The sequence below is a fragment of the Pelophylax lessonae genome (assembly GCF_965119305.1).
Source record: "Pelophylax lessonae genome assembly, chromosome: 5".
Classification (NCBI taxonomy): domain Eukaryota; kingdom Metazoa; phylum Chordata; class Amphibia; order Anura; family Ranidae; genus Pelophylax; species Pelophylax lessonae.
In genome coordinates this window covers 449,877,579-449,900,787 of record NC_138772.1, presented here as the reverse complement: position 1 = coordinate 449,900,787, position 23,209 = coordinate 449,877,579, and the positions used below count along the sequence as shown (strand labels likewise).

General features: G+C 46.3%; 1 protein-coding gene across 4 annotated transcripts in view; it reads left to right on the top strand.

The window, feature by feature from the left end:
- STAU2 (staufen double-stranded RNA binding protein 2) overlaps window positions 1-23,209 on the top strand; it is a 559,013-nt gene that overhangs the window by 291,876 nt on the left and 243,928 nt on the right. The gene's annotated exons all lie outside the window — the stretch shown is intronic.

Here is a 23,209-nt window from a genome sequence, read left to right as displayed (position 1 = left end):
CAGTGGTTTGCTTCTTAATAAAACGTCTTCTAAGATTTACAGCAGTAGATTTGTGTGGTCAGTGTATAACCCCAACCTCAATCTTGAAGCCTATACTTTTGCAGAAGGGGTTAAAAATCTTTAGATCTGCTAATTATTCTTATATGTACTTTTTACTCAGTCACCTCTTTTTGCGCATTTCTTCACTCCATGCTCAGTTTGAATTACCTGAAATTGTTACAGGATTATTTTAAGCAGAAACCTTGAACCATTTATAGGACTTCTGACCCCAAAAGAGAATAAAATCAGCTGTTCCTATTGTGATTGCGCACATACTGTACATACTCGGGGTGAAATATTAAAAAAGAAGCCCATGTGATCTTCAAACCATGTAGATAGTGTCCCACTATGGCAATCAATCCAGAGACCTTATTGTTGAAAGGTGAGGGTGCTAACCATTTTGCACCAATACTGCCCTCATTGGAGTCCAAGGAAACATCCATAATGAATCATTTGTAATATGTTCATATAGTAAACTGCTTTCTTAAGTCAAAGCGGTTATATCACATTTTTTTTCATGGCTATACTGATTATTTTCTCTAGGATACAGGTTTGTATGTTCCTTTGTTCTTTAACATTATTTGCATTTTTGAGAGTAGAACTTGGCTTCCATGGTACCTTTGTAAACTAACGTACTACAGCAAAAGATGAAATTGAATCCCTTATGAATTGTCTCCCTGTGTAAAGCTGGCTGTAGAAAGCTTGAATTTCAAAATTTGAGCTGTGAAAAATCAACTGAACTGGGTAGAAAATGATCAGCTAAATGCTGCCTTCGTCCTATCAATTGTAGTAACATTTCCAGTATTAAGGCAGTCACGGGTGCCATGCCTCACTAAATACAATAACTGCCAATGGAGATTCCCCCATCCACACTGTTTTGGATGGATGGGGGAATCAAGTCAGGCTGTGTAGCCAGCATAAGTTGATACTAAACTCTAAAAACTATCTATGTATGTATTAACTCAAAAAAGTACCTTCTATTTCTCTTTTTATTTTTTTTTTTGCTCTCTGCGGTCATCTGACTTTCTGTTAGAAGGTGGCTACATTTGTTCTCCATGGTCCCACTGTATTTAGGAAGGTAGCCACCCTCTCATGCTCACTCCCAAGGTAGGCTATGGGATGTGTAGTGTGCATAGAGCAGTGCACGTGACCACAGCTAATGTGCGCTGCTGATTCTAAACAAATGGTTTGGTTTTATTGCCACTTTAGACTGTTTCCGTGGCTACACCATTGATATTTGAAACTGAACTCATGGTGAGTTATGCATTACTTCTCAGCATAACTTTGCCATCAACCAAAGCTTCTAAAGGGAAGGGTGTTGAATGGCATGCACTAGAGCCCTTTCCACCATCTCTAAACTTGCATATTATTCAACAATGGAAGGAAAGATAATGCACAAGATACATTTTAGTAGGATAGTTTATTTTTTTCTAAAGTATTGTTAATGCATTTATTTGTTACCTATTTTCATCCTCATAAATTGCTGTAATTGGACATTGTACAGTAGCTGGAAAAGGATTTGTAGCATTCAGAGTGTGCAGTTCACCAAAAGAGAAAAAAGTAAGGAGTGCACATAATCTAATGTTGTTTATCTATTATTTGGATCCTACTGTAGTCCTTCCATGTAAAGAATTTGAAAAACCATAAATGCCTAGGAAGAGGTTAAATACCTTTTCAAAGGTTTAGTTATCACGTCTCTCCAAAGTAGATGACCAGCTATAACTACACATGATATGGAAGGGGAAAGTCTGCTCCATCCATGAAGCTGAACTATCTGGGCCTTACTCTGGACTCGGCCTTAGCCAAAGTGCTCCTTCCTCTGGACAAATTCCAGAAATTGAAGGCTTTCTAAGGTGGGCAGAACGGTTTGTTCCAGCCCTATCCACCATACACATTCCCGGGGGGGGGGGGGGGTTTGTGGTGGACGCGGGCCCCTCTCTGGGATGGTAGGATGGATCTCCCCTCTATCCTATAATAAGTCACAGATCCCCCAATTTGAGTGTGATTTTTGTGTAAAATAACCAGGAGGCTTGGTTTGGGAGCTGACGATCTAAAGTCATTGTAAGACTGTAAGGATGACTGAAGTCAGTGGCAGCACTAAAAGGGCGTTACTATTGAAGTATAAGGTATCCTACCTGTCAGAGGCACACAGGCTGATGCCTATGCCTGAGTACTGCAGTCCAGATCGCCATTCCTCCAGCTTCCACGGGCTGTACAGCACTGTTTTGTGGCACGGACCGCATGCGGCCCGCCAGGGTCCTGTACCGCAGGCCAGGCTTATCACCATCCAGGGTGAAGTTTGTGGGGCCGATGCACTCCCGCGGGCCGCTAGGCCAAATACAGCATCCCGCAGGCCGCTGCTAGCCGCCGCTATCCTAACAGGCCGCCGCCATTGTCTTGCAGATCACACGAGGCCGCCATATTGGCGTAGCCTCGTGTCTCCAGCATGGGGGCGGCCATGTTTGAGGTGACCAAACACCTCGTGGAGCCAGGGGGAGGCGCCGGAAGGCGTGTTAAGGGGCGGAGCCGCCTCCTTTACCCAGGAAAAAGGGCCAAAGACTTCCTGTCTGTAACAGGACAGCACTGAGCAAGCTGATAGAAAACTTCTGTGCATCAGGGATGAGCCTTGGGGTCTCTCTCTCTCTGTGGGGTCCAAAAAGGCAGGTAACACTGAGGGGCGCTGTTGCGCTGGGGGATTACAAGAAAAAAAAAAAAAAAGTTTTTTACTTTGTTATTTTATTTTGTCGCTGGCAAATGTCTTATATAATCATTGACCCTGCCGCATATGTATTCCCACCTGATCCCCTCAAGGTGGCCGCAGGACCCTCCAGTACCCCACTTGTTTTTAATGCATGATCGGCAGTTTTGGAGTCTTTGGTATCCCGGGTGGAGGTGGCCTGTCAGGGACGGGGGTCAAGAAGCGACCCCCGCCTACCCCTATTTTTTATCTGATACTTCAGATACGGATTCGGAGCTGGTCAATGCAGCTGCAGGTCCCTCCTATGGGGCTGTTGTCTCAGGTAATGTCTCCTCAGCAGTGAGGAGAACGTTTCTGCCTCCGCCATAGCACAAGAGTGGTGGATGCACTAGTTGTGTCCGTCCGGGAAACCTTTAGTCTTGAGGTTACACCGGCAGAGGTAGCTGAGACTGAGATTCCTTTTTGGTACTTGTTAGCCTACCAAAAGGGAGAAGGATTTTCCTTTACCCAAATGGGGTCGTTTTGAAACGAACCCCTGCTATTTCCAAACGCATGGCTAGGCGCTATCCGTTTGAGGAATCCCTCTTTAAAGGATAGACGGTATCACCTGTAGTGGACTCACCAATTTCCAAATAAAGCCACCGTTATCCCGTTGGAGGACGCTGCTTCCTTTAGGGATCCGGTGGATCGAAAAAGTGGAAGCGGAATCCCGCGTAATTTTTTCCCTGATAGGGTCAACCCTTAGGTCAGTGGTTGCCATTTAGTTTGGTTGAGATTATAAAGGATCTCACTGGGGGCAAGAGCACTGTCTTGCCACAGACTGTTAGGATAAGAGGACCTCGTAACTAACGAGGACCTTCCTTTTCTGCTCATAAAGAGTTTGTTCGTTCCGCGAGGGCGGGAGATAAGGCGAAACCCTCCAAAGCCCCTTCAGAGGGTTTTCAAAAGGCGCTGGTCGGCTAAACAAAAAGTCCGGCTCAGCCAAGCCTGAAGAATACAGCCTGATGTGCCCCTACCCATCTCTGGGGTGGGGGGATGTCTTCACCGGTTTCCGGATCCATGGCTTGCCAGAACCCCGGACTAAGGGGTTCGCGAGGTCATACGGACAGGATACAGGATCGAGTTTCGATCACTTCCACCGGTGCGATTCTTCCCTTCTAACATTGAACGGTTTCAGGGGTTCTATTCGAACCTGTTCACAATGCCCAAGAAAGAGGGCAAGGTGCGTCCAATTTCTGGACTTGGGGAAAAATGGAGTCCGTCCGAACAGTGGTGGCCTCCCTGCATCAGGGGGATTTCCTGGCGTCCATAGACATTTAGGATGCCTATCTTTAGATCCCCATCATCGCAGGACATCAGCGTTTTCTTCGCTTTCCCAAAGATCATCCCTGGTTCCCACCAGGAGACTGAACTATCTGGGCCTAATGTTGGATACATCCTGGGCAAGAGAGTTTCTCCTTGCGGAGAAACTCCAGAAGGTTCAGTCAACGATTCGGATGTTGCTGTCCGTCAATTGGCTGGGACTGATGGTGGCCTTCTTAGAGGCAGTACCGTATACCCAGTCTCATACCCGAATTCTCCTGAAGGAGATTCTTTTCTAATGGAATCAGAATTCCGATTCCCTGGACAATCGGATCCGGTTGAGCAAGCGGACCAGGGAGTCTCCGATGCTCAACCAGGGGAAGTCGTTCCTTCCGATAGTATCTAGGTTACCAATAAGGGTATCGGAACTGAGAGCGATCAGATTTTGTCTGATTTACTGGACCGAGCAGCTCTAGAGCAGCCCGATTCGGATCCAATCGCACAATGCCACGGTCGTGACTTATGTCAAGAAAAGGGCACTTAGAGTGTCCTGGTGGCCATCGAAACGACTAGCATCTTTCGTTGGACGGAACGGTTTGTTCCGGATCTCCCCGCAGTGTTCACTCCGGGGGTGGGAAATCGGCAGGCAGATTATTTCAGCCATCAGCCATCAGATTCTGGATCAAGGGGTATGGCCTCTTCATCCAGAGGTTTTTCACTAACTGTCCCTTCATTGGGGCACCCCGGATGTGGATCTGTTGGCACCTTGGCTCAACAGGAAGGTGCGGAGGTTTGTAGCTCGCACCCGCGATCCTCTAGCGGATGCAGCAGAAACGCTGATCGCCCCGTGGGGGCAGTATCAGCTACGGCATGCCTTCCATCCTCTCAAGTTACTGCGGGAACTTCTTCGCAGGATAGAGGTGGAGGGAATTCCAGTTATTCTGGAAATTCCGGACTGACCTCGTCGAGCCTGGTACGCCGACTTGGTGAGGCTAGTCGCGGACGCTCCTTGGAGACTTCCTCTCAGGGAGGATTTGTGGTCTCAGGGACCGATCTTCCATCTTGCTTTACAATCGCTGGCTTAATAACCTGGCCATTGAGACCCAGGTACTAAAGGGGAGTGGAGCGTCAGCTTCAAGGGAGTGTCAGCTTCAGTTATTCCTACCTCTAGTTAAAGCAAGGAAAGCGACTTCCAGCACATGGAAGTCTTATATTGCGTGGTGTGAATCTCTTGGATTTCCCCCACATACCTATTCGGTGACCCGAATCTTGGTCTGTCTGCAACAAGGGGTTGAGCAGAAACTGTCCTTGAGCACGATCAAGGGTCAGTTTTCAGCGTTAGCAATCTTCTTTCAGAAACCTTTGGCTAATCATTCCTTGGTGCGGAATTTCATCCAGGGGGTGCGACATCTGGCTCCGCCAGTGCGTGCACCCTTACCGCCAGGGATCTTAATTTAGTGTGGTCAGTTCTTCAGAAACTTCTCTTTGAAGATATTAGGGAGATTCCCTTGCTTACATTATCCCAGAAGGTGGCCTTCTTGGTGGCCATTACTTCTGCACGCAGGGTGTCAGAACTGGCCGCATTATCTTGTCGTTCCCCATATCTGGTGGTTCATAGGGATAAGGTGGTTCTTCTTCCGAATCCATCCTTCCTTCCTAAAGTGGTTTTCAGAGTTTTCATCTGAATAAAAATATTGTGTTACCTTCCCCGTGTCCTAAGACTAGCCATCCTTGTGAGTTTGCATTACACTCCTTGGATGGGTTTCAGACAATCAGGGTACACTTGACTACTACGAACTTGTTTCGTAAGACGGACTCACTTTTTGTGATCACGGATAGCCCTAGAAGGGGGTTGCCTGTGTCTGCCGCGACCATATCTAGATGGACCAGTCAGACGGTGGTACAGGCTTATTCTATTAAGGGTCGGAATCCTCCGTTCCCTGTTAAGGCGCACTCTACTCGGGCGCCTAGTGTTTCCTGGGTCTTCCGCCATCAGGCGTCAGCGATCCAGGTTTTTCAAGGCGATGACTTGATCGTCGGTTCATACCTTTACATCATTTTATAAAGTTGATGTGATGGCATCGTCAGATGCCTCTTTTGGCCGCAAGGTTCTGCAGGCCGCAATCTGACTGTTGGTCTACCTCAAGGGTTTGTTGGGTTTTTCACTTAGGTCTCATCTTTTTGCTCGATGAGTCCTTGATGCTTCTGGTTGGCTCCGGTTTTTCCTTCTGGATTTTGATTTCTGTTATCCCACCCCTCATTTGTGGTACTGCTTTGGGACGTCCCGAGTTGTTATTAATCAACGAGGACTACGTCTGTCAATGAGCGACAGAGAAAAATGGATTTTTGTAAAATCTTACTGTAAAATCCTTTTCTCTTAAGCTCATTGACAGACGTAGTACCCGCCCCTCTGTTTTTGGGTTGGGTTAAATTCTCTAAACACTGCTTTGTGACATAACTGATTTGCTGTAGCAGGAAGTGAGAGGATATACCCTCTGGGACTGCCCCTAGGGTGTGGCCAGAACGTTTTCTTTCCTGTCTAGTCCTACTCCTGTAGAGGGCAGTATAACCCGAGTTGTTATTAATCAACGAGGACTACGTCTGTCAATGAGCTTAAGAGAAAAGGATTTTACGGTAAGATTTTACAAAAATCCATTTTTATCTGAGTCGGTGATTCCTACACTGTTGAAACCTAGGAAATCTACCTCTAGGAAAATCTACCATCGTACGTGGAAGACGTACATTGCCTGGTGTGAGTCTCTTTGGGTTCTTCCTTGTTCCTTCTCGGTGGCTCGGATCTTGAACTTCCTTCGGCGGGGGGTTGAACAGAAATTGGCCTTGAGTACCATCAAGGGCCAGGTGTCGGCTTGGAGGTCTTCTTCCAACGACCCTTGGCCACGCACTCCCTGGTGCCCACCTTTGGTTCCTCCAGTGCAGGTTCTTTTGCCGCCCTGGGATCTTAATTTGGTGCTTTCAGCTCTACAGTAGCCTCCCTTTGAAAATATTCGGGAGATTCCCCTGCTTGCGCTGTCCCAGAAGGGGGCTTTGTTGTGGCTATCACCTCTGCGCGCAGGATGTCGGAACTGGCAGGGTTATCCTGTCGTTCACCTTACCTGGTGATTTACAGGGAGGTGCTTCTCCCCTGTCCGTCGTTCCTTTCAAAGGTTGTCTCTGATTCTCATTTGAATGAAGACATTGTGTTGCCTTCCCTGTGTCCCAGGCCAAAACATCTGAAGGAAATTGTCTTGCATGCCTTGAATGTGGTACGGGCAATTAGGGTGTACCTGGCAGCTATGGAGTCTTTCAGGAAGTCATACTCTGTTTGTGCTCATGGGTGGACTTCGAAAAGGGTTGTCCTCTTCCTCTGCGACCATTTCCAGATGGATTAGACAGACGGTGGTTCAGGCCTGTTCCATCATTGTCAGGTTCCTCCTTTCCCTGTCAAGGTGCACTCTACTAGAGTGCTTAGTGCCTCCTGGGCTTTCTGTCATCAGGCGTCAGTGACGCAGGTTTGCAAGGTGGCCACCTGGTTTTCCGTGCACACTTTTAAAATGTTTTATAATGGATGGTGGCATCTGCATATATAGTGGATCTGTTGGCATCTGCAAATGCTTCTTTTGGCTGCAAGGTTTTGCAGGCTGCTGTTTAAGAGGACCTGATCCTCTTTGAGGGTGTGTTGTTTTTTTCAGGTGGGCTCCAGATGTTTGGTCCAGCTCCTGGTGCCTTGTTGGCTGTTTAGCCTTGGGAATTTTTTTTTTGTTCCCACCCCTCATGTTTAACATTGCTCTGGGACATCCCAATGGTTAAGAAGATCAGGAGCTGTGTCTGTTAGTGAACGAAAGAAAAAATGGTATTTTTAACTTACCGTAAAATCCATTTCTGTGATGTTCATTGATGGACACAGCACCCACCGCTTTGTGGAGTTATAATTCTCCTGACACTGCTTGTAACAAAACTGAGAGGCTATAGCAGAGAGAGGGAGTATACCCCCTCGGACTGTCCATGGGTGTAGCCCGAATTTTTTTCTGCCTAGTGTTCTACTCCTGTAGGGGGCAGTATAACCCAATAGCTATGAATATCAGGAGCTGTGTCCGTCAATGAACAGCAGAGAAATGGATTTTTTACGGTAAGTCAAAAAATCCCATATATATATATATATATATATATATATATATATATATCTATAAAGCTGCAAGCAAAAGTATGTGAACCCTTTGGAATGATATGGATTTCTGCACAAATTGGTCATAAAATGTGATCTGATCATCATCTAAGTCACAACAATAGACAATCAGTCTGCTTAAACTGATAACACACAAAGAATGAAATGTTGCCATGTTTTTATTGAACACACCATGTAAACATTCACAGTGCAGGTGGAAAAAGTATGTGAACCCCTAGACTAATGACATCTCCAAGAGCTAATTGGAGTGAGATGTCAGCCAACTGGAGTCCAATCAATGAGATGAGATTTGAGGTGTTGGTTACAGCTGGCCTGCCCTATAAAAAACACACACCAGTTCTGGGTTTGCTTTTCACAAGAAGCATTGCCTGATATGAATGATGCCTCGCACAAAAGAGCTCTCAGAAGACCTACGATTAAGATTGGAAAGGGTTATAAAAGTATCTCCAAAAGCCTTGCTGTTCATCAGTCCACAGTAAGACAAATTGTCTACAAATGGAGAAAGTTCAGCACTGCTGCTACTCTCCTTAGGAGTGGTCATCCTGTAAAGATGTCTGCAAGAGCACAGCGCAGACTGCTCAATGAGGTGAAGAAGAATCCTAGAGTGTCAGCTAAAGACTTACAAAAGGCACTGGCAAATGCTAACATCCCTGTTAGCGAATCTACACTACGTAAAACACTAAACAAGAATGGATTTCATGGGAGGATACCACAGAGGAAGCCACTACTGTCCAAACAAAACATTGCTGCACGTTTACAGTTTGCACAAGAACACCTGGATGTTCCACAGCAGTACTGGCAACATATTCTGTGGACAGATGAAACCAAAGTTGAGTTGTTTGAAGAAACACACAACACTATGTGTGGTGAAAAAGAGGCATAGCACACCAACATTAAAACCTCATCCCAACTGTGAAGTATGGTGGTGGGGGCTTCATGGTTTGGGGCTGCTTTGCTGCGTCAGGGCCTGGACGGATTGCTATCATCGAAGGAAAAATTAATTCCCAAGTCTATCAATACATTTTGCAGGAGAACTTAAGGCCATCTGTATACCAGCTGAAGCTCAACAGAAGATGGGTGTTGCAACAGGACAATGACCCAAAGCATAGAAGTAAATCAACAACAGAATGGCTTAAACAGAAGAAAATACGCCTTCTGAAGTGGCCGAGTCATGACCTCAAGAAAGCGATTCACACCAGACATCCCAACAATATTGCTGAACTGAAACAGTTCTGTAAAGAGGAATGGTCAAGAATTACTCCTGACCGTTGTGCACGTCTGATCTGCAACTACAGGAAACGTTTGGTTGAAGTTATTGCTGCCAAAGGAGGTTCAACCAGTTATTAAATCCAAGGGTTCACTTACTTTTCCCACCTGCACTGTGAATGTTTACATGGTGTGTTCAATAAAACATGGCAACATTTCATTCTTTGTTATTAGTTTAAGCAGACTGTGATTGTCTATTGTTGTGACTTAGATGATGATCAGATCAAATTTTATGACCAATTTGTGCAGAAATCCATATCATTCCAAAGGGTTCACATACTTTTTCTTGCAGCTGTGTATATGTATATATATATATATATATATATATATATACACGCACACACACACAGTATCTCACAAAAGTGAGTACACCCCTCACATTTTTGTAAATATTTTATTATATCTTTTCATGTGACAACACTGAAGAAATGACACTGCTACAATGTAAAGTAGTGAATGTACAGCTTGTTTAACAGTGTAAATTTGCTGTCCCCTCAAAATAACTCAACACACAGCCTTTAATGTCTAAACTGCTGGCAACAAAAGTGAGTATGCCTTAAGTCAAAATGTCCAAATTGGGCCCAGCCTTTAATGTCTAAACTGCTGGCAACAAAAGTGAGTACACCCCTAAGTCAAAATGTCCAGATTGGGCCCAAAATGTCAATATTTTGTGTAGCCACCATGATGTTCTAGCACTGTCTTAACCCTCTTGGGCATGGAGTTTATCAGAGCTTCACAGGTTGCCACTGGAGTCCTCTTCCATGATGACATCACAATTCTGGTGGATGTTAGAGACCTTGCACATCTCCACCTTCTGTTTGAGGATGCCCCACAGATGCTCAATAAGGTTTAGGTCTGGAGACATGCTTGGCCAGTCCATCACCTTTACCCTCAGCTTCTTTAGCAAGGCAGTGATCGTCTTGGAGGTCGTTATGTTGGAATGCTGCCCTGCGGCCCAGTCTCCAAAGGGGGGGTCATGCTCTGCTTCAGTATGTCACAGTACATGTTGGCATTCATGGCTCCTTCAATGAACAGTATCACCCCAGTGCCGGCAGCACTCATGCAGCCCCAGACTATGACACTCCCACCACCATGCTTGACTGTAGGCAAGACACACTTGTGTTTGTACTCCTCACCTGGTTGCTGCCACGTGCGCATGACACCAACTGAACCAAATAAGTTTGTCTTGGTCTCATCAGACCACAAAACATGGTTCCAGCAATCTATGTCCTTAGTCTGCTTGTCTTCAGCAATCTGTTTGCGAGCTTTCTTGTGCATCATCTTTAGAAGAGGCTTCCTTCTGGGAAGACAGCCATGCAGACCAATTTGATGCAGTGTGCGGCGTATGATCTGAGCGCTGACAGGCTGACCCCCCCACCCCTTCGACTTTTAAGCAATGCTGGCAGCACGCATACATTTATTTCCCAAAGACAACCTCTGGATAGGACGATGAGCACGTACACTCAACTTCTTTGGTCAACCATTGCGAGGCCTGTTCGGAGTGGAACCTGTCCTGTTAAACCCCTGTATGGTCTCGGCCACAGTGCTGCAGCTCAGTTTTAGGGTCTTGGCAAACTTCTTATAGCCTAGACCATGTTTATGTAGAGCAACAATTCTTTTTTTCAGATCCTCAGAGTTCTTTGCCATGAGGTGCTGTGTCAAACTTCCAGTGACCCGTAGGAGAGAGTGAGAGCGATAACACCAAATTTAACGCACCTGCTCCTCATTCACACCTGAGACCTTGTAACACTAACGAGTCACATGACCCTGCGGAGAGAACTTGGTTAATGTGGTCCTGTTTTGGTCAGCGGTTTAGATCTTTATGGCTGTGTGTTGAGTTATTTTGAGGGGACAGCAAATTTACACTGTTATACAAGCTGTACACTCACTACTTTACATTGTAGCTCAGTGTAATTTTTTCAGTGTTGTCTCATGAAAAGATAAAATATTTACAAAAATGTGAGGGGTGTACTAACTTTTGTGAGATACTGTGCGTATGTGTATATATATATATATATATATATATATATATATATATAAAATAATATTCAGTTTATCCATTTGTTGGACACATATAATTACAAATAATTGTTTTATCGTATTCATTTATGTATATATGTTTGTATTTATTAGGCTTCTTTCACACGGTCCGCCTCCGCAGGATCCGGATCGATCCCCGCTGAGCCTGGCGGATGACAGCTCCGTCTCCGCTTGCAGAGCGGAGAGGGAGGTGTCTCAGCACCCGCTGCCCTCTATGGGGGATCGGAGGAGAGCGGACCGCTTGTCCGCTCTCATCAGATCCGCTCCGCTCCGATTACTGAACGGATGGAAAAATAGGTTTTCCATCCGTCCAGATTTCAGCACAGGATCGGATGCGGATGGCAGCGGGTGTCAGCGGAGGTGACCTCCGCTGACACCCGCTGCCCCATAGAGCTGCATGGAGGATCCGATCAGATCCGCCTAAAAAACTGACAGGCGGATCTGATCGGACCGCCCGTGTGAAAGAGCCGTTATTGTAATTTGAGCGCTACAATTCTCAGGCTCTGTTCACATATTGGCATCCCGGATCGAAGGCAGAATCGTGGGATTCCTGTGCGATTTATGTTACTTCGAATGGTACCCCAATTGCGGCGCAATTTTGCCGCAATTATCGCCTGACAAACGGCGGTAAAACTAACGAGTCACATGACCCTGGGGAGAGAACATGGTTAATGTGGTCCTATTTTGGTCAGCGGTTTAGATCTTTATGGCTGTGTGTTGAGTTATTTTGAGGGGACAGCAAATTTACACTGTTAAACAAGCTGTATACTCACTACTTTACATTGTAGCAAAGTGTCATTTTTTCAGTGTTGTCTCATGAAAAGGTATAATAAAATATTTACAAAAATGTGAGGGGTGTACTCACTTTTGTGAGATACTGTGTGTGTGTGTGTATATATATATATAAAATAATATTCAGTTTATCCATTTGTCGGTCACATATAATTACAAATAATTGTTATATCGTATTCATTTATGTATATATGTTTGTATTTATTATTGTATTCTGAGCGCTACAATTCTCAGGCTCTGTTCACATATTGGCATCCCGGATCGAAGGCAGAATCGCGGGATGCCTGTGAATTTACGTTACTTCGAATGGCACCCCAATTGCGGCGCAATTTTGCAGCAATTATCACCTGACAAACGGCGGTAAAATCACGCAAACGTAATTGCGGGATGCCTGACAGTTCTTGTACTTCTTTTGGGTGTCCCGCGCCTCGTTTGGGGTGCCATTGGAAGTGACAGGAATCGCATGGGCCTGGGTGACAGGAATTGCCAATATGTGACCAGAGCCTAAAATGCATTTAATTTTTCCCACAGGAGTCTGCAAAGCATTGCACTCATGATCAGTGGATTGCAGTAGCAATGCCAGGCTCCTGTAAACTCTCCCTCCAGTTTTGTGCTGGCAGTTAGTGATCTGGAGGAAGTGTCAATATACTAATCTGCCACAGTAGAAGATGGGACTTGTAGTTTTTTTTATTCACTGATCACTGTGAATGAATAACGTGGTTGTGCAGGTGAAGCCCCGCATAGCCACCCTGATTTTAGATGTGACAGCAGCTGCAGGGGAGAAAAAAACTAATCTGCTGTCACAGAAGAGGGGCTCTGGGGTTGGCAAGCAGGTGATAAGGAACATGTTTCATTTTACACTGATTCATCAGTGTAACATTTTCCTAAAGGGGAACTTAAATTTTAACAGATAATCACTGCTATGTGACTGTGTCCAGCATGAGTTTACACAAGCACTGGTGTACACCCTTGTATAGAAGTGCAATGAAAGACTATGCTGCACCAGCGTCTCTTATGCCACCTATTTACACTCCATGTAAGCTGTACGCCCTCTTGCAGCCATGTGCATGAAGCCTAATTGTACTACCTTACTGAATGAACAAGACTTTTTGCTGTGTAGTTTCTCTGTTTTACTCACAGAATAGAGCTAGAATAAAGCATGCCTTCATATTTTGCATATGGGCACCTGAGTCTCCTAGCGTGCTTGCTAACGTTTAACATTATAATGCTGACAGCCGGGATGGTTGATACAGCTGTCTGTGGAAAGATTCTGGGTCTCACCCAAGGCAGAGTAAAAGCTGTGTTTGTGGTTACATCAGGCCACATGCACTGTCACTGCTGGAGCTCTCTGGAGCAACCTGCTGTCTTCTGGTAGACTCACACCCACAGCCTAATGAGCAGGATTTAAATGTGCAAATTGTGCATCCCTGGAAAGTGACTTTTATGTAACGGAAAATAATTAAAATGATAAGACGACTATGACAGCCTGTAAATTCTGACAAGGATCAGAGTGCCATTAGTGTAGATTAGTCTCATATACAGTTATTAAAGCCTAGTTTTTTCAATTTCAAATTATTATTATTATACAGGATTTATATAGCGCCAACAGTTTGTGCAGCGCTTTACAATTTGAGGGAAGACAATACAGTTACAATACAATTTAATGCAGGAGGAACTAGAGGGCCCTGCTCGTTAGAGCTTACAATCTAGAAATAAATTTGCTCTGTACAATCGTATTGCTCATCTCCTCTTATGGAGTTTGCTCCTTCTTCCTGCAGATGCCCCCTTACCAAGCTGTGTGCGTTCAGACGCGTTCCCGAGCTGGGCTGTGTGTCCATAGGCATACACAATGCAGTTCAGTCACGCCCCTTGCTGTCTTCTCACAGAGATTGACCGACAGCAGCAGGTGCCTATGGCTTCTACTGCCTTCAGTGTCTTCTGTGAGATAAGAAAGTGAAGGGAGAAGAGCTATAGCTGTGACAGTGCTGGATTAATGACAGCACTCCGGTAAGTACAGTATCTCACAAAAGTGAGTACACCCCTCACATTTTTGTAAATATTTTATTACATCTTTCTCTTTCGTTCATTGACGGACACAGCTTCATATCTTCATTGACCGTTGGGTTATGCAGCTCTCCTTAGGAGTAGGACACTAGGTGGAAAAGGGTTAACAAAGCTTGACTATGCCGATTGTGGAGGGGGAGATCATGGCCTCAACAAAGTCAGAAAGATATAATGGCACCTTCCCCCATATGGTATGAATTTGTGAAAAGAAGGGAGGGGGGTTACAGATCGTCCGATTCGTCAGAGCTGTACCAAGGGGGATTTAAATGTGCCTCTAAGGTAATTATATATGCGTATAAACCAAAAACAAAAAGGAAGAGATGATTGTAAAAAATATTACAACATTTTTATTAAACATGACAACATATAAATTATGTATAGTGATATTAAAATCTAAGGAGTATGACCAAAACAAATCTTAATGTGTGAATTATCCCATAGAGAGTAAACAATGGTGAATAATCGTTGCTGGAACTACGCGTTTCGCAATGCTTCCTCAGGGTCCAGCAATATGTTTACATACATTCATATTGGACAAATCTAAACGATCCTTGTTTGATGGTCTAGATGACTAATGTAGGATTTATGTATGCAACTTAAAATCAAATGGAGGAATCTGCCATTAAAGGTCTGTCAAATAAAGGTCAGCTCCATAAAGTGTTTGTTCCATATAAATCCAAATTTTAGGATCCAGCCCACTTAGAAGCTGCTGCAGTCAAAGCCTATTGTTTAAACCAAAGAAATCCATCTTTACAACGGAGTTGCGACCTTAACCATAATTTGGATTTATATGGAACAAACACTTTATGGAGCTGACCTTTATTTGACAGATTCTCTGTTTGCTCTTACTTCCCTGCCCCCCCCCCTATATTTGCTTTTCCATTTTCACTCTCTTATATTCACTTCACTGACCGAATATCAGTGAAATAATACAATAGGGTTTTACTCTTTTATCTAACACCTCAATAGTAATTTTTTGGACATATACATAGGGATCTATAGCAGATTCCTCCATTTGATTTTAAATTGCATACATAAATCATACATTATTCATCTAGACCATCAAACAAGGATCGTTTAGATTTGTCCATTATGAATGTATGTAAACATATTGCTGGACCCTGAGGAAGCATCCATTGCGAAATGCGTAGTTCCAGCACAGACCGGAATAAAAACTGACTGAATTCTAATTCGTCCACACTGTTTAAAATGAAGAAAATGTTTTACCTTAAGTTATGCTTTTAAGTTTGAAATAGTAAAGGTCAAAATTCACCAAATAAGGGTAACAAACACATAACGACCAAGCAAAAGGAAAGAAGTGGAAGTAGGCCATCCTCAATAGGCGCACTGATACCAAACAATGAACCTAATGCTGCAGTTTTTGCAGGAAATTTACCAGCATTGCAATGGTTTATTGTCTAACACACATAAAGTACACATATAGGTTGGCAGTATACAGGGATCTGACGGTTCAGGCTTATGTTGTCTGACCTTTGTTGGCAGTTTGAGGAGCACTGGGCTATCTATTTAACCTTCAGAAATTAAATAAACCATATCCTTGTAATCTAATTTCTATTGATACAAAATAAGAATTACTTTTATAGCAATCATGTAGATGTTCCCAAATCATAAATACATAATTTCTCTTTCTTTCATTGATGGACACAGCTCCAGAATCTTCTTGACCATTGGGTTATGCTGCCCCCTATGGGAGTAGAACATTAGGCAGGAAAAAACTTTACCACGCCTATGAGGCAGTCCTAGGGGATATACTGCGACTCTCTACTATAGGCACTCAGTTTTTTTCTGCCTAGTCAGGAGTAAGGACCTAGTGACTTGCTGGGATCTCTGGTCCTAGCATTTTTTTCATTTTTTAAATGGAATTTTTTCCTCTTATTATTTTCTGTTCCTGTGAAAACTACAATCAACTGCTGAACTGGGCAATGGACTGGATATTTTAGATCCTTACAGTCTCCCCAGTCCGGCCAGGGAGCGTGTGCAGGCCTTAGCTCCACGCTTGGATGGCCGTGACATAGCCCCACTGGATGGGCACTGGCCCTGTGAGTAAAACGTCTCGCGAGGACTCATACGATGCAGCACCCCCATTCTGATGGTTCAGTGGTCTGCCTGGAGCGGTGCCCACCTTGTTTCTAAGTGTGATAAGTAGTGTCCCCCCTTTTTCCCTGGTGGCTTTTGGACTGGACGTGGGCCTCTCCCTGGGATGGTCAGACCCCCGGGTTCCCTTCCTTCCCATAAAGCATACCCCCCTTATGTCAGGGTCCCCTGTGAACCACCCCCTATCTTCCTATACCTAGCTCCCCCCCTCACTTCCCCCCCCAGGGGATGGCCATATCTGTCCGTGGGGAGCCAGGGGGTGCTGCCGACAGCTGAACATGCAGTTTTAAGGCAATGTTGTCCTGGTGGGGGCTTCTGCTGGGGCCCCCTTTGGGTCCCAGGAGCCGTGTGAAGCCTCTATTTTGTTGTGGATGGCTGGCTGTCTTCGGCATCCATGTTTGTGTAGTCCGGTGGCCATTTTCTTGTGGTTTCCCATTGTCAAATAGCAGCGGCCATGTTTTTGGAGCCTTATGGGCGATGATCAGTGGTGGGAGCCCCTCCTTATCCTGTAGTGCTGACTCCTGGGTTCTTCTCTGTGCCAGACAGTGGTGGTGAGTCCCTGTGGGTGCCTTGCAGCTCTCCCTCTCTCTGCTATAGCATCTGCTGGTTGTGCTGGGACTTGTGGTACCGCTAGTGCGGCGGCAGGGGGTCACTTAGCAGTGTTTTTTTTTTTTTTTGCTTGTGTGTTTCCCCTGGGTAACCATGGAGTCCCCGGAGTATATTTCACCACCTGATCCCCTCTCAGAGGCTGCGGACCCTTCTGGGTCCCAGTCCACCCTGTCTGCAATGGCGACAGTGCTGGAGTCCTTAGTGTCCAAGGTTGATATGTTCCTGGATAAACGGACTAGCAAAAAGTGTCCCCCGCCTTTACCTGCCTCCTCAGTCTCTGAGTCTGATCTGGCCACCGCGGATACGAGTCATCCTGCTGGTTCTGCGTCCACACACACCGAGAGTGCTCTGAAAGTGAGGATGATTCCGCTTCTACTACAGCCACGCATGAAAAGGCGCTGGTTGTTGCACTGATTGTATCCGTGCGGGAAACTTTAAAAATGGAGGATGCAGTGGAGGCGCCGGTTCCCTTCGGTACCCACAGATCCTCAAAAGCGGCAAAGGTTTTCCCCTTTCCCTCCTATTTTGACAAAATTGCCTCAAATCAATGGGGTTCCCCTAAACGCAATATCGAGGTTCCTAAGCATTTCGCTAGAAGGTATCCTTTTGAAGAATCCCTGTTAAAGAAGTGGACGTTCCTACCTGTGGTGGATTCTCAGGTTTCCAGGCTGAATGAATCCACTCAAATGTCGGTGGGGGAGTCTTCATCTTTTAAAGACCCTTTTGACAGGGGAGCCGAGAGTTTGGTCCGACATATGTTTACCATGGCCGGTTTGGTCCTTAGGCCGGTATTCACCATAGCCTTGGTGCCTCAGACCTTAACGGAATGTGCAAAGCTTTTGCGCCAGGATTTGGAGGGGGAACGGCTTCCCCCTGCCTTTGCAGAGCTGGTGGACCAGTTGGCCCAGTGGTTGCAGTTTATCTGTGATGCCTCCCTGGATGCAGCTCCCCTGGTTTCTAGGCTGTCCATGACAGCAGTGGTCCTTCGGCGCATGATATGGCTGAAATGCTGGTCTGCGGACCAGGATTCCAAGAAGGTTTTATCGGATCTTCCCTTTGTGGGGGAATCGCTTGTTTGGGTCTTTCCTGGATGAGATCATTAAGGGTCTTATAGGAGGGAAGAGTACTCTTTTTTTCCACTGGCTTCCAGGGGCAAGGAGTCTCGTCGCAGACGTGGTCCTTTTTTGTTGGTTCAAAAGCGGCCAAAATGCAATAGGACCTCCTCCAGGGGTTCCAAAAGGCCCTGGTCTGGTAAGCCGAGAGTGGGTCCTTTCCGACCTGCAGACAAGCCCTGTTCTGCCTGAAGGGAGCCTTCAACCATATCTGGGGAGGGGGGACGTCTTCGCTTGTTTCCGGGCCCGTGGACCTCCCTGATTCAAGACAGGTGGGATCACGATCTGATTCGGTCCGGTTACAAGATCGAATTTCGGTCTTATCTTCCAGAGAGGTTCTTTCCTCTCAACCTGCGTTTGCCCCCAGACCACCTGCAAGGTCTCTTCAGGGTGGTGCACGATTTGCTACTACAAAGGGGTGATTGTACCAGTTCCAAACTCGGAACGCTTTCAAGCTTTTTATTCAAACTTGTTTACAGTTCCTAGGTAGGTAGGCAAAATTTGTCCTATTCTGGACCACAAGGCCCTGAACTGCTTAGTGCGGGTACAGAATTTTTGCATGAAGTCCATTCGTATGGTAGTGGCATCCCTTCATTAACCACTTTAATACTGGGCACTTCCCTCCCTTCCCGCCCAGGCCAATTTTCCCCTTTTAGCGCTGTTGCATTTTGAATGACAATTGCGCGGTCATGCAACACTGTACCTTCACCAAATTTATGTCATTTTCCCCCCACAAATAGAGCTTTCTTTTGGTGGTATTTGATCACCTCTGCGATTTTTACTTTTTGCTAAACAAATAAAAAAAGACCGAAAAGTTTAAAAAAAAAAAAAAAAAATTTTGTTTATGTTATACAATTTTGTAAATAAATAATTTTTTTCCTGCACTGATGAGCACTGATGAGACTGCACTGACAGGCACTGATGAGGAGGCACTGATGGGGTGGCACTGATGGGGTGGCACTGATGGGGTGGCACTGATAGGTGGCACTGATAGGCGGCACTGATATGCGGCACTGATAGGCACTGATATGTGGCACTGATAGGTAGCACAGATATGCAGCATTGGTGGGCACTGATAGGCGGCACTGCTGGGCACTGATAGGCGGCATTGATGGACACTGATAGGTGGCACTGACGGGCATTGATAGGTGGCACTGACGGGCACTAATGGGCACTGATAGGCGGCACTGGTGGGCACTGATGGGCACTGATGGGCGGCACTGATCGGCACTGACAGGCGGCACTGATGGGCACTAATGGGCACTGATAGGCGGCACTGGTGGGCAATAATGGGCACTGGTGGGCGACACTAAAGGATGGCAGTGATGGGCACTTGTGGGCAGCACTGATAGGGAGGACACTGGTGGGCATCACTGATGGGGAGGGCAATGGGGGGCTCCCTGAGCCCTGATTGCCATCCCTGGTGGCCATAGTGGGCATCCCTGGGGTCATAGTGGGCATCCCTGGGGTCATAGTGGGCATCCCTGGTGGATCTAGTGGCATCCCCCCCCCGAGGGTCTGCACTGGTAATCAATGATCTGATTACCAGTGCCGACCCCCCCCCCTGTCAGGGGAGCCGCCGATCGGCGCTCCTTTACTCGTGCCTGTCAGGCACGAACTAAGGAAAGCCGATCAACGGCTGTTCCTATTTACTATGTGACCAGCCGTGATTGGACACGGCTGATCACATGGTAAAGAGCCTCCGTCAGAGGCTCTTTACCGAGATCGGAGATGCAGGGTGTCAGACTGACACCTCGCATCACCGATCGCCGCTCTGCGCGCCCCCGGGGGGCGCCCAGAGCGGAGTTATCCTGCCGCCGTCATATGACGTCCGGTCAGGATAACTCAACCACATTCCCGCCGTCAATCTGTAATAGGGCGGGCGGGAAGTGGTTAAGGGGATCTGCTGGCTTCTATCGATATCAAGGACGCTTACATTCTTATCCCAATATATGTTGGGCATCAGCATTTCCTCTGCTTTGCCCTGGGCGAGGAGCATTATAAATTTGTGGTATTACCCTTTGGTCTCACCTCAGCTCCTTGGGTATTCACAAAGGTGTTGGCCCGTGTTAGCATTGTTGCAACAGCGGGGGATTGCGGTAATGGGATACCTGGACGATCTTCTCCTGCAAGCTCTAAAGGACAACCTGGATATTACTGGATATTACTGGATATTACTGTGCAGACTCTGCAGGAGTTCAGTTGGAAATTGAATTTCTAAAAATCAGCTCTGGTTCCTTCCACCAAGTTGGACTATTTGGGTCTAACTCTGGACCCAGGGAGTTTCTTAAGAGGGGAAAAACTCCAAAAGCTGCAGTTTGCGATTCGGCTCCTGTTGTCCAGCAGACGGTCATCTCTCAGGACTTGCATGCGGGTGCTGGGCCTGATGGTGTCTACCTTTTGAGGTGGTTCTGTTTGCACAGTTCCACAAGAGACCTCTGCAGAGAGAGATTCTTGCCAAGTGGGACAAGAATCCACAGTCTCTAGACAATCTGATTCTGTTGAGCCAGGGTACGAGAGGGTCCCTGATTTGGTGGCTTCGCTCTCCGGCGCTTCGACAGGGCAAATCCTTCCTTCCCCTGTACTGGACAGTGGTCACCACGGATGCCAGCCTACAAGTAACAAGAAAAGCCGACACATGAATGCTTCCTTTTGATGTGATTTATTCTCACAGGATGCCAGCCTGTCCGGGTGGGGCGGCGTCTTGGGCACGGATTGTGCTCAGGGGGTCTGGACTCTGGAAGAATCCAGAGTACCGATCAATATTCTGGAACTTCAGGCAATACAGCCCATTGACCATGTCGTCTTCAGGGGTGTCCGGCAAGAATTCAGTCTGACAATGCCACGGCCGTGGCGTATTTCAATTATCTAGGGGGCACCAAAAGTGTCCTGGCGGCTCGGGAAGTAGCCGCCATTCTAAGGTGGGCAGAACGTTTAGTTTCAGCCCTCTCCGCTGTGCATATTTCAGGGATGGAAAATTGGCAGGCGGATTATCTCGACAGGTGTTGGACCACGGAGAGAGGTCACTTCATCCGGAGGTGTTTCATCAGCTGTGTTTCCGGTGGGGAGTTCCCAAGGTGTATCTGATGGCCTTTCGTCTCAACAGGAAGGTACAAAGATTTGTGGCAAGGTCTCGTGATCCCTTGGCTGACGCCACAGATGCAATAGTGGCACCTTGGGGGCCAGTATTATCTGATATACGCCTTTCCCCCTTTAAAACTTCTGCTGAGACCTCTACGAGGGATAGAGGCAGAAGGGATTCTGGTCATCCTAGTGGCCCCAGACGCGCCTCGCTGGTCTTGGTACGCAGATCTGGTGATGCTGGTCGCCGATGTCCCTTGGAGGCTTCCTCTCAGAGAAGATCTATTGGCTCAAGGGCCAATCTTTCATCCTGCTTTACAGTCGCTGGCTTTATCCACTTGGCTGTTGAAAGCCAGGTGCTGAAAGATAGGGGGTTGTCTGAATAGGTGATTCCCACGCTGTTAAAAGCTAGAAAATCTACCACTAGGAAGATTTACGATCACGTTTGGAAGACTTACATTGCTTGGTGTGTGTCTCTGGGGGTTCACCCTCGTTCCTTTTCGATGGCTGGAATTATGGCATTCCTCCAACGAGGTGTAGAGCTGCTCCTGGCTTTGGGTACTATCAAGGGCCAAGTTTTGACCTTGGCGGGTTTCTTTCAACGTCCTTTGGCTACGCATTCTCTGGTTCGCACCTTTATTCAGGGGGTTTGTCACCTGACTTCTCCAGTACAGTCTCTGTTGCTTCTGTGGGATCTCAATTTGGTACTGGCGGTTCTCCAGAAACCTCCTTTCGAAAATTTTCGTGAGATTCTGCTGACTACATTGCCCCAGAAGGTATCCTTCTTGGTGGCTATTACTTCTGCATGCATGGTGTCGGAGCTAGCAGCATTTTCATGTCGTTCACCTTACCTGGTGGATTGCAGAGATAAAGTGGTGCTTTGCCCTTGTCAGTCATTCCTTCCTAAGGTTGTTTCTGGTTTCCATCTGAATGAAGACATTGTGTTGCCTTCTCTGTGTCCTAAGCCCAAACATCCTAAAGAGATTGCCTTGCATTCTCTGGATGTGGTTCGGGTAATCAGGGTGTATATAGTGGCAACTGAGTCATTTAGGAAATCAGACTTACTATTTGTCCTTACGGATGGACCTAGGAAAGGGTTGGCCGCGTCTGCCGCTACCATTTCCAGATGGAAAAGACAGACGGTGATGCCTATTCCATGAAGGGTCATGTTCCTCCTTTTACTGTTAAGCACATTCTACTCCGCTGCTTAGTGCCTCTTGGGCCTTCCGTCATCAGGCGGCAGTGATGCAGGTTTGCAAGGTGGCCACCTGGTTGTCTGTGCACACTTTCGCAAAATTTTACAAAGTGGATGTTCTGGCAGGCATCTGCGAATGCTGCTTTTGGATGCAAGGTTTTGCAGGCTGCTGTTTGAGAGGACCTGGTCCTCTTTGAGGGTGTATTGTTTTTTCAGGTGAGCTCCAGTCGTTCCTGGTTGAGCTTCATATGACCTGGTTGGCTAGGTTTTAGCCTTTTTTTTGGGAATTTTTCTGCTTTGTTTTTTTTTTTTTTTATCGCCCCTTATGTTTGACACTGCTTTGGGACGTCCCAATGGTCAAGAAGATTCTGGAGTAGTTTGTCAATGAACGAAAAAAAAATGTTTTTTGATTTTTTTTTTCTGATGTTCATTAATGGACACAGCGCCCACCCCTCTATTGAATTGGGTTGTTTTTTTTCTACTGGCACTGCTTCCTACAAAACTGAGTGGCTATAGCAGAGAGTGGGAGTATATCACCTGGGACTGCCCCATAGGCAAGGTAAAGTTTTTTTTTTCCTGCCTAGTGTCCTACAACTGTAGGGGGCAGCATAACCCAATGGTCAAGAAGATTCTGATGCTGTGCCCGTCAATGAACATCAGAGAAAAGGATTTTACTGTAAGACAAAAATTCTGTTTTTAGCCACATGTACTTG